The sequence below is a fragment of the Heterocephalus glaber genome, unplaced genomic scaffold, assembly GCF_053883595.1.
Source record: "Heterocephalus glaber isolate CG9 unplaced genomic scaffold, H.glaber_assembly_v1.0 deba00000621, whole genome shotgun sequence".
NCBI classification, from domain to species: Eukaryota; Metazoa; Chordata; class Mammalia; order Rodentia; family Bathyergidae; genus Heterocephalus; species Heterocephalus glaber.
The window spans coordinates 15567139-15582596 of record NW_028258153.1 but is presented as its reverse complement, the minus strand read 5'-3'; the positions used below and the strand labels follow the sequence as shown (position 1 = coordinate 15582596).

Sequence of the window (15458 nt, the reverse complement as noted above, 5' to 3'; positions counted from 1 at the left end):
ATGTATTTATCTCTCACTACTCCCCTTCATGGTCCCTAATCTCTGACACCTGGATTAACTCACTGTTTTCAGTATATTCCTTTCTCTTTTGCATTCTTCTCATTGTCCTTTATTAGCTGCTCCCCCCTCCCCGTCTCTTCATGTGGGTTGACATTTCATTCTCATTCTACTAGCAGATATTTTGTATATATTACCTGTGGTACTAAATTTCCCCAAATTTCCCTTTGGAGTAAGAATCATAGAATCATTCCTCCCTGTCTAGACAGAAGAGGCAGAACAATAAAGAGTCTAAGAGGAGCTTGGACTCCAGACAGATTGCTAGGACTCTAGCCATCTAGCCATCCAACTTTGTGCAATTTCTTAATATTCTTGTGCCATAGCATCCACACTTGTGAAACAGGAGCAATGATAGTATCTTTATCTTAGGCTTTTATGAAGATCATATTAAATATAATGAATTCCTGGTTCATATAAAGTTTACAGAGTTTTTTAAATGAAATAATTAAGAATTGGCTATAGCAATTGGCTTAAACTCCCTTGTGACAGTGATCGCTCTGTGTCATATTATATCCGGGCATGTTGCCTAAGAGTCCCAACCTCACTAGCCCCAGTTTGAGAATGAGGGTTTTGCTTTCGTCATTGTATTTGTACATAAAACTCAATTCAGTACTTTGTCCTTGTAAGAGTACAGTGTTCTATGTTGGCAGCTAAATAGTCCATTCTCAGTGGAATTTTTCTAGAATCGGGGCTAGTCTTGTCTGCTTATTAATTTTGTCATATCTCTCTGAGAAGGCTAAAATTTTAAAAAAGATTTTCAGAAAACAGAGAAGTCTCATGGGAGATTTTTTTTTTCAGTTCGGGGCTTTTAAAGCACAAAGCATAGATTGAATTGATCTAGAGTGTGTCCATTCAGCTCTCGGTCTCATAAGTTTTATGATTCATGGGTTTTTGCAAACTGCACCAACAGATAATGATATGTTATCTTTGCCAAAGAGTTTTGCAGACTATGTCTTATTAAACTGCATGCATGTCTTTGATCTGAGTACATATTAGCCTTGCTTGGTAGGTGAAGAAACAGGAGGCAGAGACACAGGGCCAAGTCCTGTGACTTAAGGCCCTTCCGACTGCTCCTGAGCACTGGGCAGTTGACATGTGCGAGCACTGCTCTGTTGCTCTGAATGTCCAGCTTGCAGGGTACCAGCCAAGGTGATTGAGGATCACACCATGAATTCATGGCTGAGCCACAGACTGATCTGTGTCATGGAATCTTATTAGTAAGAATCAAAGTTGAAGACATCTAGGAAATTATTTTGTTCACTTCCTTATGCATGAATTCCCTTTGAACAACTTTATGACATGAAGCCCTTCAGTCCTTTCTTGAGTTCCTGCATTAGGGAACTCATAGCCAGCTTCCTATTTTTTTTCTATTTCCTGCATTGCTACATAGACCTCCTCAGTATCAGACCTTTGCTTGTCTTCTTGCAGTTTTCACTTCTTCATGCAGATTCTACCCTTAAACTAACTATAATGTGTTTTGTTTCCTTTGGTAGGATGTTTGTTTTAAGGTGAGAAGACAGATACCATACACTTGCTATCTTTTCTCTGGGCCTAAGTATCTTTATTTTTCTCAAACATTTCTATTGTGATAAGAATTTTTACATTTTATTTAAAAAGAAAAACTTGTATGACCATACTCCAGAAGTGTATGCATAGTATTTCTTTTTTGTTAGTGATTAATGGGCTGTGGTTTTTTTCTCTCTCCATTTTTTTTAAGGAAGAGAAAAGGCAGTGATATAGTTATGCCGTTGCCTTGTCTTTCTTAAGTCCCACTCTACCTGCTACAAGCTGTCTTTGCAGCCAGTCAACTTCTGCACCTCTGTTTCTTTGTCCACAAAATGGAAATCACAATTCTTTTCTCACTCTTGGCCAGTAGTAACTGCAAAGTGAAAGAGTCAGTGAAAGTGCCTGGCTCATCGTAAACACTCAAGAACAATGTTTCCATTCTACTTTGGGTCTACAGGCCCAGCAGCCCACCTGTCAGTTTTGTTACGGTTTGCTGCATCAAACACATATGTTTGCTTTCAAACCTTAGTCATCTCCACATTTTTTAAATGGAGTAAGTCTTCAGTGTTCAAAATTAAGGTCTCATGCTTGAATTTAAACAATTGTAATTGAGAAAAGTGAAAATCCAAACAATGCTTTGGGCAAAGCAACTGCTGTGCAGGAGGGTGATCATCAGAACAGCTTGTCATGTAGATAAGCAATGGCCCTTGGTCTGTTAGAAAAGTGGGAAAGATACGGTTTTACATATGGCAAGGGCTCTTGTGTACTTGTCTAGCTGAGCATATTATTAATGTGTCTTCTTTAGCAATCCGTTTGTGCTGCACTGTAATTAAAGTTTTCCCCTTGCAGACTTCTCTCTACTTAGAGAAGAAATTTCATTTAAGAATTCATTTTTTTTAGTAATTCTGCTGCTTTTTTTCTGAAATTTCCCCCTTTAAAGCAGGTAATGTCACTGAACCACATTGGGCCGTGGTGAAACCTGATCAGGAAAAGACTCCTCTTTCTCACTTAAAGTTTGAATAGTGTACTGTTTTTTTTTTTTTTTTTGGTACCGGGGTTCGAATTCGGGTCCTTGCACTTGCAAGGCAGGCGGCAGAACCACTGAGCTAAATCCTTGGCCCTCTCAATTAGAGTTTGGGAGCCCATCCACCCTTGTTCCCCCTTAGATGTTTTGTCTCCGTCATGGCTCCCATGTACCATTCTTTCAACTGTCGAGCTTAATGGTCCACTCTTTGGTCCATCGTCTCCCCAACTAAGAAGGGATATCTTTAGGGCAAACCCACTTGCACACCATCTTTCCCCATTTATTTTATCTAATGAGCACTTACCTAATCATCTAAAATCTTCATTGATCTACTAACTGATTTCTCTATATCCTTTCTGCTTGTCTCCATCTTTACCACCATACTGGTGTAGACTTCGTCTTGAAAGAAACATAAACCTACTAATATTCCTGTACTCAGATAAAAGTCGTTAGCAGTAAAATGATACACTTTTCTATGCCTTACAAAGGTCCCCATGGTCTGACTTCTACCTGTTTCCTTAGGCTCACATCCCATTTTCTGCTTTGCTGTGTTTAACCTCAAACACACCATGTATCTCTTTTCTTAGGCCACTTTCATCTTCTGCTTCATGCTGCTAGCCACCTTCCCTTTTTCTGGTTCATTCTAATTCATCCTATACTTAAGGAATCCTTGTCCTAACTGTTTCATTATTCTTTGCCTCAGAACACCTCTTTTAATTTTTAATTATTTTATCTTAAAATGTTGGTTATTTGATAATTTTATTAAACTTTTTAAATTAAATTTAAGTTTTATTAAACTTGTTAAAACTTGCCTTTTTACTTATTAGGTTGTAAGCCTTTTGAGAATGGGAACTGAGTCTGTTTTAGGTCATCTTATATCCCTAGTATTTAGCATGGCGTCTGATATTATTGAATTAATAAATAAAGGTGAGAGCTGCTCAGGAAGTGAAAGGATATTAAATTCTAAATTCTAAGCAAAGTTGGCAAAGGAGCTTAGTACCTGAAGATTATTTACTGAAAGGTTTTAAGAGCAATAGAAGTTGTGTACTCAAGTATGTAAGTAATCACTCTGGTGTGCCTACCTCCCCCACATTTCATAAACTAATAGAGAGGGAGAAAAGAGTATTCAAAGCCACCCATGTTACATTTTTAATACGTTATTACCTTGAAAATGTCTTCCATTCTTTGAGACTAAAAGATTACCTTAAAAAGTGTCAAATAAGGAGATGTTTTTATTATAAAATCGAAAACACATCAACCTGGTCTTTACAACAGGCATTTTCCATCTTTAAAAATTCCTAAAAGAAAGCCTGCATTTTCACTACCAAGTTAAAAAAAAAGAGTGGGTCAAATGTTATAATTAAAAGGGGCTTCAAAGCCATCTTCTCCTTATTTTCCACCCCCCTCTCCACTTCATCCCAATGATTTTCGATGCAGTATACTGGGAGTGTTATGGAAAACAGAAATATACATAGTGTGTAGCTTTTGATTTTTAAAATTTTCATTTGAAGCTCCCGTGCAATACTGATGTCCCTCGAGGCACGTGTGTGCCTGAGCCGCTGGCCAAGGATTTAAGTTACCAACTCAGTTTATCAAGGAGGAGATGTATCCCTTGAGATTTTGTAGGTGTACAACACCAAGCTGAAAAGTACAGCCCAGCAGCTATTGAAACCCCTTCTGCTGCATTTCTACCTGGTATCTAACAAGAAGAGCTGGCCTTGGCCTGGGTTGTGTGGGAGTTTTAAAGTGAGTGTCCCCAACACCCGTGGCAGTGAATCTTAGGAAAAATGGAAGCTTACAGGGGCCTTTTGTTTCCAAAGATTGAAAGCAACAATCTACCAAAGTACTGACAAAGATATAAATCCTTGAAATACCTCTTTGTTATGAAAGAGAAGTTCAGCACTATTTACTAATGACCCTTTTCCCCTTTAAACCTTGAGGGATTTAGGACAAAGGCATAGGATTGTGTAACACAGAAGTGAATGCTTTGAACTGCTCAAAACAAAGGTATTGTCATCACTGAAATTGAGTTGTTATTATTTTATATCCATGAACAGTCAATTGTCAATTATATAAAAGACTTACAGGATTTACTGGAATCCTAGCATTGAGTTAGAAGGAAATTTATAGACCTTCTAAACTAACACTGTTTTTCAGAAAAGAAAATAGGTAGATTAGTAATTGTCAAGGGATTTCAGGTTATTTTTATGTACATGTTTATTGTTTTTACATTCTTCTTGTTCTGTGAACATCAAACCAAGACCAAGTAGCAGTATGCTACTCTTTGGCCTACTGCATGCTAGATCTTCTCAGGAATCACGGGACCTCAACTATTATTATACTTTCCATCCAGTACTGTTATGGTTTGGTCTGTCTCCTATGTCCTCCACCTAGCAGCAGCACTGGCTCCATGGTTTGCTTATGTGTGAATTTCATACATTTTACAGAGATTGTCAATTTAGTAGTATCTAATAATTATTCTCTGCTAAAAATATAAATGATCCAAAACAGTTTTATAGTTTCATACTCAATGATTTTAGGAGGTTACTTACAATTAGAAAAGAAATGTTTTCCTTCATTCGAGTATTTTAATGTAGATTAATTAGTTAATGAAAATGCATTTGTTGCAAGGTTAAGGACTTAAGAGTGAAGAAGATACAGCAGGGCCTAGGAGGGAGAAAGATCTCTCCTCTCTCTCTCTCTTTCTCTCTTTCTCTCATATATATATAATATTTATTAAATATATTTACATCAAGAGCCTTTTACATTTTTATAGTATGATTTATCATCTGCAAATGTCTACATTTTAATTTTAAATTGTCCTTGGGGATATGGAAAGACATGTGTAGTTGTCTACCCCTATAAGAGAGCTTTGACCTATAAAGAAGGACAAGAATAATTAATAGAGCCCTCTGAAGTGTTTATAAGACTAGCTTTTGAGGTCTTTAGTAAAGACTTTATATATGATGCAATTAATAACAAATTGGAACATATCAGGAAATAAAACTAAAATTAGGAAGCACTCTTAAAAGCACCTTGTTGAACAATAACTGAATGCATGTTTATATGCTTGCATTTTATAGCATATATTTTTATAATGTAATATCACATTTTCTCCTTGGATTTCACTATGTAAAAATATTAACCTCCCCAACTTGCTATATTTATTTGCCCCATGCCATCCTTGTTTATTTCTGTGGTTTTTCCAGTTGAGTCTTTTCCTCTCTATGCTTTACTCACATTCCACAAACCGGATTCAGGGCGTTTTCTGACACTGAAGCCATCAAAGGAGGCATGCAACTTGAGCAGTAGCATTCCTTACCTTGGGTGCTCTGTAGTGGTTAACCCAAGGGGAGCCTGAGGTGCAGGTCTCCTTCCAGGAGGTAAACCCAAGCAGTTCTAGTTACAACTGATTGTGGTTTGGTTTCTGCAAATGAACTTAACTTTGGTCTAGTTTTTTTTTTGGTACTGGGGATTGAACTCATGACCTTGTGCTTGCTTGCAAGGTGGATGCAGTGCCACTGAGCTAAATCCCTGGCCCACTTTGGTCTAAATTTTAAGAAGTCACTACATTGCAGTGGAAGAGTCAGTTTTGGTGAGTACCTGAAGACTACTTCTGCATGTGTGAAAATTATAAATGCTTTGCATAATTTTTATGAAATAGCATAGTAGGAGACAAAACTTTTAAAAATAATTACCTATTGATTATTCCATTGGCTCATGAACAGTTTATAGCCTGTAAGAAAGAGTTTAATCAATATTGGCTTCTGATGAATCATTTCCCATTATATTCCATCTTCTTCCGTTTTGGAGATCAGTATTTTTATGAGAAAGAGGGGGGAGCTATATATATTATATACTTTATATACATATATGTGTGTTACATGTATGTTATAAGAATTAAATGTGTGTAAAAATAACAAACAGCAGCTTTATCTTATTTATTTGTTTTTTGTTTTGTTTTGGTACCGGGAATCAAAATCAGGACCTTCAGCTTTCGAGGCAGGCAGCAGAACCACTGAGCTAAATCCCCAGCCCAGCAGCTTTATTTTAGTAAATCACAAAATACTAAGATGAAGGGGTGATTGTTAAAGTTTGAAAAACACAAATTAATATTTTACTGCATAGTAAAAGAAATATATGGAAATTGTTATTCTAAACTTATGCAATCTACAAATTGAAATCTACATAGAGGCATGATGAGAGCATAGATAGTTTTTCCAATTCAAATAACAGCATTTCTGAATCCAACTTGTTCATGATTCATTCTGTCCCTGTTATGGTTTATATATAGATGACCCCCATGATTTATATATAGATGACCCCCATGAGCCTTGTGTGCTCATAGGCAGGGCTTTTGGAAGGTGGTGAATCAAGGGGGCATTGTAGCTGACTTGCAATTAGGAGGCAAGGACTGGTAGTAAGAGGAGCAGTTTTCATGAGACTAAAATATTTTATAACATTAGAGCTAAACATAGTATCTATTAACATTAAATGTTTAAACTTAAGCTATAGAAGGATAAGCCTCATAGGAGGTATAGCTAGAAATTATGTTAAATATAGATATACAATGTAGGGATCAAATCAATACTGTTATGTCCAAGTTAAAATAACCATCTTTTTATTTTCTGACCAAATTAAGCTTATTGGTCATCAGTTCTTAGTTTCTATTAATCTATTTATTCTAAATTAATGTCAATCTTTGTATCTCTATATTCTTTTTTTTTTCTTTTTCTTTTTCTTCTTTTGGGTACCAGGGATCGAACTCAGGACCTTGCGCTTTCAAGGATGGCACCGGAACCACTGAGCTAAATCCCTGGCCCTCTACATTCTTTTTTTAAAAAAAAAAAATCCATCTTGGGCCGGGGATTTAGCTCACTGGTTCCGGTGCCTGCCTTGCAAGTGCAAGGACCAGAGTTCGATCCCCACTACCAAAAAAAAAAATAAAATAAAAGAATAAAAATAATTAAAAAAACACATCTTTGGGCCAGGGATTTAGCTCAGTGGTTCTGCCGCCTGCCTTGCAAGTGCAAGGACCCGAGTTCGATCCCTAGTACCAAAAAACCCCAAAAAACAAAACACATCTTTTACTTCAACACTAAATAATTATCTCAACCTATTTATAGTGCTTAAATGCAGTTAATTTGGACAAAGGGGGTCATAGTGTAGCAGTAATCCAGAAGCTTCTATGAGCTATCTCTGGGAAACTTGTGGTTTTTTTTTTTCTTTAGAAAAGATGAGTGGGACATCTATGCTGGGATTTTATTAGGGGAAGCTTTCTGTTTCTCTTCCTGAGAGAACAAGACACTTTTAGTAGCACTCAAAATGATTTTAACCCTTTAGATGGAACATATTTTACCATAGTGAGAACTTCTCATTACAAGAAACAGGTTTCTTATGCTCTAAGGTAGAGAACAGTGCTGCTAGAAGAGACAAACATTTATAAAATACTTTAAAAACTGTTATGCTCTTAAGCTGAGGCCTTCTTTCAGAACACAATTGTAAATCCTAACTCTTGATACAAGAATCTTGTCTATCTAAAAGTGATACCAGACACTTAGAAATGAGAGCCCTTGTCTTCTACTTAAGGTTCTTCTTTTACTTTGGAATTGAGCATCTCAGTAAGCAGAGGCTGTAGAAAGAGATGCATTTGCAGAAAGAGGTAAAGAAGTTAAAACTGCTGTAGGCCTCCCAAATTTCATTTCTATTTTTCCTTCAATCTACTCTGTCTCTAATTCAGACTGTAATTTAGGAAATGCATTGTCCCTCACCACTATCCCAAAGGTGAAATATGTTATCCTGGTCAGGGCCTCACTTCCCTAATGGTGTGATTAAAACCGGGAAGAAATGGGTGGAGGATTTAGCTCAGTGGTTCTGCCTCCTGCCTTGGAAGCACAAGGTCCCGAGTTCGATCCCCGGTACCAACAACAACAACAAAAAACCAGGCAGAAAGCCCAGTGTAATAAAACAGTCACCACTTTGGTCTAGGAAAAGCAGAGTGGAGGTTTTATTTCTTGAAAAATACACAATGTCCATATGATTAAATGCTGTCTCTATTTTTTTTTCTCAACCACAGGGTGCACATTCAGGCCCTAATTGTGGCAGCTGTTCTCTTAACCTGTCACCTAAATATTGCACTTGAATGTAATCTGTATTGATAGAAAGCCTTTTAAGTCCTCTTTATTACAATCCATCTTTCTTATACTAAACTAAATGTCTTCTCTTCTTTTGAGAAAAGTGAGCCGTTTGGAGGAAAAATAAAAACAAAGATTTTATTCTGCATATAGTAAGGCAATTCCTTTTTCCTGTCTTAATTGAATTCAGTTAAGCATTCAAAAATTTCACCTCAATGACTGGCTGAGCTGTTTTATGTTTTAAATGAGGCTAAGTCTCTTTGGCTGCCATGAGGAAGACCATACTGTGAGGGCAGGCTGCCAGAAGGTCACACATTCAAGTCCAGGGGGTGGACAAAGCCTTTCCAAAGCCTCTTTCACAGTCTTGCATTGAAGACAACTTGCTGGCCAGAGTTGTGAGTCCTGCACAAATGTTATGTTCTGTGCTTTTTCACATGGTTTGGAAACAATGAAAGTGATCCATTGACCTTCTCACATACACAGTGTAATTGGGCTCTGTGTCAAGGTGTACAATAATCTGGGCCAGTTTTGCAAATTCTTGTGAGTCACACTATTTCAGAAGAGAAAAAATGTTATGTTTTCTTTTTAAGGACAATCAGAACAACTACATGTGAAAAAACCAAGCTACATGTATAAGTATAGCTCTATCTTTTAAAAAAAAATACCAGTTAAAATAATGACAGAGGAAAGAATAAAAGGTAATTTTTTTTCCTGTGCTTTAGCCACAGGCATGTGAGGCATACTCTGTGTCTAAAATCCTTTACAAATGTCCTGAAGGATTAAAAAGAACAGTAGGTTAGGCTTTAACCAAAGCAGATTTCAAATGGATATTTAATTCTTTCTCTATCTTTGCTTATGTTTTCTTCTCTTTGCCCCATTTCTCTTTCCATCTTTACCAATTTACTTCCTTCTCCATCTCCCTCCACTTTTTTGTGATGCTAAAAGTTATACTGCTGGATTATTCTGATTCTATTTCATTAGGAAAGTGCTACTCATGTAAAATTTTAGTAGAGCTTGCTTCAGATTTTTAGGTGTGGGAAGGAAAGAACAAAAAACAAATCAACAAAAATGATGATACATCTGTCATTATTGCTACCATTAAATATAAGGTAAAGATATCAATTTTAGGGGTTAGGAACTCGCCTCTGAAGTCAGGCAGTCCAGATTAAAATCCTGATCATGCCTTTTGCCTGTGCCTGATATTCTTATCTTTAAAATGGGACTGAACATAATATATTTATCTCAGATATTTAATAAAATACATCTAAAAAGTGCTTGGCATAGAATAAGCACTCAGTGATTATTAGCTTATTTATCCAGTCAAAGGCAAATGTGTAAGACCACCAAATTCTCCAAATACATATGATTATTGAAATACAGTTTGCAGAACTTCACTTGAGAAGAACATGAAACATGAGCAGCAAAAGATAACACAGTTGTGTCACAGACACCTAGCACATCACCCTACCTCTGCTCTCCCATTGCAGTGTCCCCTTTCCAAGTATATGTAGGGCAGCACATATAAATAATTGACTTCCCATTGGTGTTTATCAGACCTTATTAAAATACCAACTTGCAGTGGCTGCTACCCTCAGTTCATTGTACGCTTCTGCATGTTTTACTTGGTTAGGACATCTCCCATTACTTTTCCAGATTTAATCATGTAAATATAAATGCTTTAATTGGCATTCTGGGAAATTTGTCTTCAGTGGAGGAGTTGGGACTGGACATCTTCACAGTAATTAAATGGGATGAAATTGAATAGGCTATATGGGGTTTGACATGATTTTTTAAATATCTCACTTACCCAGTTATACAACTTCATTGGCTTGCTTTCATTTAAGCAGTTTGATTTATTGAAAAGAAATTAATAAACTGTTGAGTAATATATAAACTGAATATTAATTTCTAAGGTCCTAGCATGTGGGATTCATTTTCAAGTTATAAAAAAGTGATTTTTTTCTACAGTGGAACTTCAATAAACATGGAATATTTTTCACCACGAAAAAATATATTAGTTTTAACTTATGACTGATAACATTTTTCCTTCAAATACTTGTAAAAAAAACAAGCCTCCCATTTTTATAAGGCTCTGTGTTTAATAAATATTAATAAAAGGAATTCTGTGGTTTTTGTTGAAATTGGCATAGGAAGATGCTGAAATATATTTGTGCTATGAATATTTTATATAAAACTTACACCTACTCTATTAAAGTAACTATATATTTTTTAAATAGCATGCACTTTATTCAAAATCAATTTTTTAATAGCGATTGTAACTATATTTTAAGTCGTGTTACTTTCTGCTTAGTGGAGCAGAACTATATTAATGAAGATAATTTATCTCATCAGTTGTCTAGTGCCAGGTACTCAATAAAGAAAGCGCTTAAAATCTGAAGTTCCATAAAGTTACAATGCTAATTTCAGAGCACTGTAAACAAAGGGATGGTAAATGAATAAGTATAAGAGCTTAAAACAAATTATAGAAAATTTCAGAAATTATGTAATTAAAACAAATCATGTCTACCTTGTGGTGGAAAATAGCACAACTTTGGAGTATGTTAAAAATATTTTTATCTACAATGTTTCATTATCAAAAATGTAAATAGCCGAAGACAATTTTAGTTCATTAACTGAAATTTTCAGAAGACCTTGGTAAATTGTAACTTCTAATACAGTAGTTGAAGATGCCAAACTTTTTCAAATTATACATCATAGTAAAATTGATTTGCTAGTAGGAAGCCCAAATGATTTTTGTTCAGCTGAATTCATAAATGTGTTTTATTACTGTTGCTATTTCCTGTATTTTATTTAAGTAATGTAAATTTGCTTAATTAAGGTATGACAGTTTAAGCTGTATTTGACATTTTTCACAGTTATCCTCACCAGTCCTTACCTAATAATGTACATTCTGAACCAGCCAGTAGGAAATTAGTAAAATGTGCTAGGGTATTGATCCTGTGGCTGAGAATGGGGAGGAAATGAATTGTGTGTTGGCAAACCAACATATGCCATTAAAAATCAATTGCCCATGCCGCACATGGTGGTGCACACCTGTAGTCTCAGCACTTGAGAGGCTGAAGCAGGAGGATCACTGGGAGTTCGAGGCCAGCTTTAGCTACATAACTGCATAATACACTATCTCAAAAAAAAAATCAGTTGCCCACAAAAATGATTAATTCAGCTCCTGAAAAAATAAAGCAAGGTGTTATGCTGACAAACGTATGAACATCTCTGCTTTGAGTCACTTATTTATGAACCCAGACGGTCTCTAGGTTTATAAAAGAAAGGGAAGCATAACAGTAGCATAAGCTTTTATTCAGGATATTGAACTTAGATATGTTTTAGTTATTTTTTCAATTATTATTAACAGTATTAATTGTACAAATTAGGTGCATTCACTATGGCATTCCTGTGCATGCATAGTGTGCATTGATCATGTCCATCTACCTTTCTACCCTTCCTACTCACCCGGCCCCTCCAATGTTTTAGTACTAAACCTATATTTTAAAATTAGCATTTATTAGAACACAGTATAACAAAAGGACAGCTAACTTGTATCAACTTCTTGTTGAAACTGAATTGAGTTACAATTATTTGTGAACTAAAGTATGTAAGACTTACTCATTTTTTCCAGCACAATGTATTCTTATATATATATATGAATAAATTTATTTGTGAAACTTTTTATAGAATATTTTTCAAAGAAACACATCCTAAGATCAGTGTTTACACCTTCTCCATTCCTATTTAAAAATTATTATCTATAATTCTATTGTAGACATTGATTATGTGTTTGCTCCCTCTTACTCTTTTGTAGCTCCTTGGAGACAAAGTGCTATGTTTACTTGTATCTTAGCATATATACACACCAATGCACATTATACACATGTACATTTTAGCCCATCAGAGTCAACTTTACAAAACCTTTTCCAGTCCTTTTCCATTATGGTATGTGTTCAGATTAATATATTGTCAGCCAAAAGAACTGAGCACGTTTGTATAAGCATGTTATTGAAGAAATTTTCTTCTGTGTTATTGCCATACATTTTCTCATGCAATCTTCAAGGTTTTTCAGGCAATAGATATTGTTATTCCCATTCCAAAGATGAAAAAACTGAGATTCAGACATATTTAAACACTAACTGGTAAGAAAAAAATCTTAGGATTTATACACATAGCCTGGGAATTTTCCATTTTTACCAACTACCTTCAAGTTTTACTTGTTTCTCTAAGACTATAAAGTATTTGTAGTAATAAAATTTGAATAATATATCACAGTGGCAGTCTAATTAACTGAACCATGTTTTTTCAGAATCTTAGCCTGTTTTTACCAAATATTACCACCTGAAACAGACTCATCTTGTTATTTCTATGATAGAGTGTTTTCTGTTATCCTCATCTTAGAATTTGGAATCATAGTTATTTTAATAAAACAGTGAATTCAGAACTTAGGTCATGAAAGTGTACTTTGCTAAGCCTAAATTATTGATACAACTAATGACTTTAAACCTGATCTGAAATTCTGTTTTTAGACTATTTTTCTAAATACAGGAATTTTGCTCTATTGTTACTAAGAAAAGAATTTATACAAAATTACTTTTGCTTACATTTTTCATTACTGGATATAATGCATGTATGTTTATTAAAGAAAATTTATAAACACAAAATGATATGTCTAAAAGACAAGATTCAGCCACTGCAAAGTGTACCTTACTTTAATATTAATTTTATTACAAGTACTGATACCAAGATCCAGTGGTTCATTTAACCTTTGTAAAAAGCAAAGTACTTGAAATCACTTACTCCGTTTTGTAGGCAGAGCCTACCTGTTATGGTTTTTGTTCATGTAAAAGGAAAACACACTTTGAAATTGGAAGCTAAAATGTCATAATTTGCTGTTCAGGCTTGCAGCAATGCCGGAATTTGTGTAATCTTTTGAAAAATGTGCAAGTCACATCAGCATGCTTTGTCTTAAGAGTACATACAGCACTTATTTTCACCCATGCTTTCATGCTGAGAAAGATTAAATAAAATGCATGGAGTCTGGAAGGGTGTGTGGTGGCTGGTAGAGATTTTCCTGAAGGCCCTAGAGGCCTTCCAGTAGATTGATTATGCTCCATTTTTGGCAGTTCTCTTCACTTTTCCCAAGCCATCATCCCTTCGGGAAACAAGGGGCTGAATTACATTGTATTTCTGACAAGGTAGATAATGTTATGACATTTATCTAGTCTCCTAAAGCTTGACTTTTTTTTAAAATATAAGTAACAACTTTTACCTCTTCTATTTCTCCTATGGAAAATATTCAAAAATACATGTACATTTGGGGGGAAATGACTTTTAACTTCTGTGAGAGCCACTTGTGTTCACTGTGAATAGTTCACTAATTCCCTCTGAGCACAGTGGAAAGGCATCAGCTGCCCTCCTCACACCCTGTCTCCTGATAATCTTTCTTGTTTGTAATTCACTGCCGGGAAGTCTAAGACAGTTAATTTGATGCACCGTTACGCTGAATCCTATCTTTCTCAGTGAATTTGCTTAGGAATAAATTACTGCAAATAAACAAATGCTTATTTTATGCATTTAACCTGACATTTAAACGACTTGGCCTTTTAGATTTGAGATTGGATAGCAGATAAGCCTCAGTGTTTTAAATGTCCCTTTTAAGCTAATACTGAAAAATAAACCTTATTAAGAAACTTAAACTCACTGTGATCCCAAGGGTACACTGGAATATGGCAGATGGAAGCACAATAGCAATTATGTATACTAATTTCAATTGTGACAGACACAACAGAAGTTGGAAACGGGGCTGCTTCTGTTGACTCTCCCACCTCCAAAGTGTGCCTAGTGTTACTCTGCTGTAGCTCTAAGTCCATCAAATGCTAAGTCCTCCCAGAGGAACAGGGTGATTAACAGGCTAATTCAGCTGGCTTCAAGGGAGTCCCATGACACAGCCTCTTGGTGTTGCTCAATTATTGTCATACTCAGTCCCCTCTCTGAGATCTGGTTGAAGATTTATGTACCAATCGGAATTTAACCAGTGGTATATTGTAAATAATTTTAAGTTTGGCCCAAAAAGAAGACTTGATCAGTTCATTGTGAGTGGATTATAGACTCACTTTCTATAGTTTATCTTAACTGAAAGTTTGTAAATGAAGCACATATTATTTGGAACATTTCATTGGATGAAATATCAAACATTAGGCCATTTGTTTCCCATTCTTTACTTTTCTTATTTTTATTCAATGTTTTTTGGTACATATTAGGTATACATTATGATCACATTTATTATTGGGAATTTGTATTTGTACATAATATATCTTGGTTCATATATTTTCCCATTCCCCTTTCCTCACTTCAAACCCTCCACCTTTCCCTATTTACATAAGCTTTCTGGTTTTTTTCCTTCTTTTTTCAATTGTTTTCTTTCCCTTCTTTCCTTTCCCCAAACCCTCTCTATTTCCCCTCCCTCTTTGAACATTTTTTTCCTACTTTACACTATTATACATTTTGATCTTCATTTACACTTTCAGTTTCTCACACCAGAGAAACAATTTGGTGTTTGCACATGTGTGTCCTATTTATTTCACTTAAGAGTATGGCCTCAAGGTGCCTCCATTTAGCTATAAATGCCTTTCTTTATACCTGAGTAGTACTCCATTTAATATAAAAAAATCTTTATCCAATCACTAGTTAATAGGCATTTGAGCTCTCTCCAAGATTTATCTATTACA

The 15458-nt window shown here is 35.4% G+C and overlaps 1 protein-coding gene across 10 annotated transcripts in view; it reads left to right on the top strand.

The window, feature by feature from the left end:
- The window catches only part of Map2 (microtubule associated protein 2), a 268232-nt gene that overhangs the window by 41234 nt on the left and 211540 nt on the right, over nt 1–15458 (top strand). For 3 of the 10 annotated variants that reach the window (XM_087206179.1, XM_087206186.1, XM_087206175.1), the window contains exon 2: nt 6094–6182. The exons of the other annotated variants lie outside the window; for them this stretch is intronic. The gene's annotated coding sequence lies outside the window, so the exon portion shown is untranslated. The remainder of the gene's footprint in view (nt 1–6093; nt 6183–15458) is intronic. 10 annotated transcript variants of the gene reach the window in all.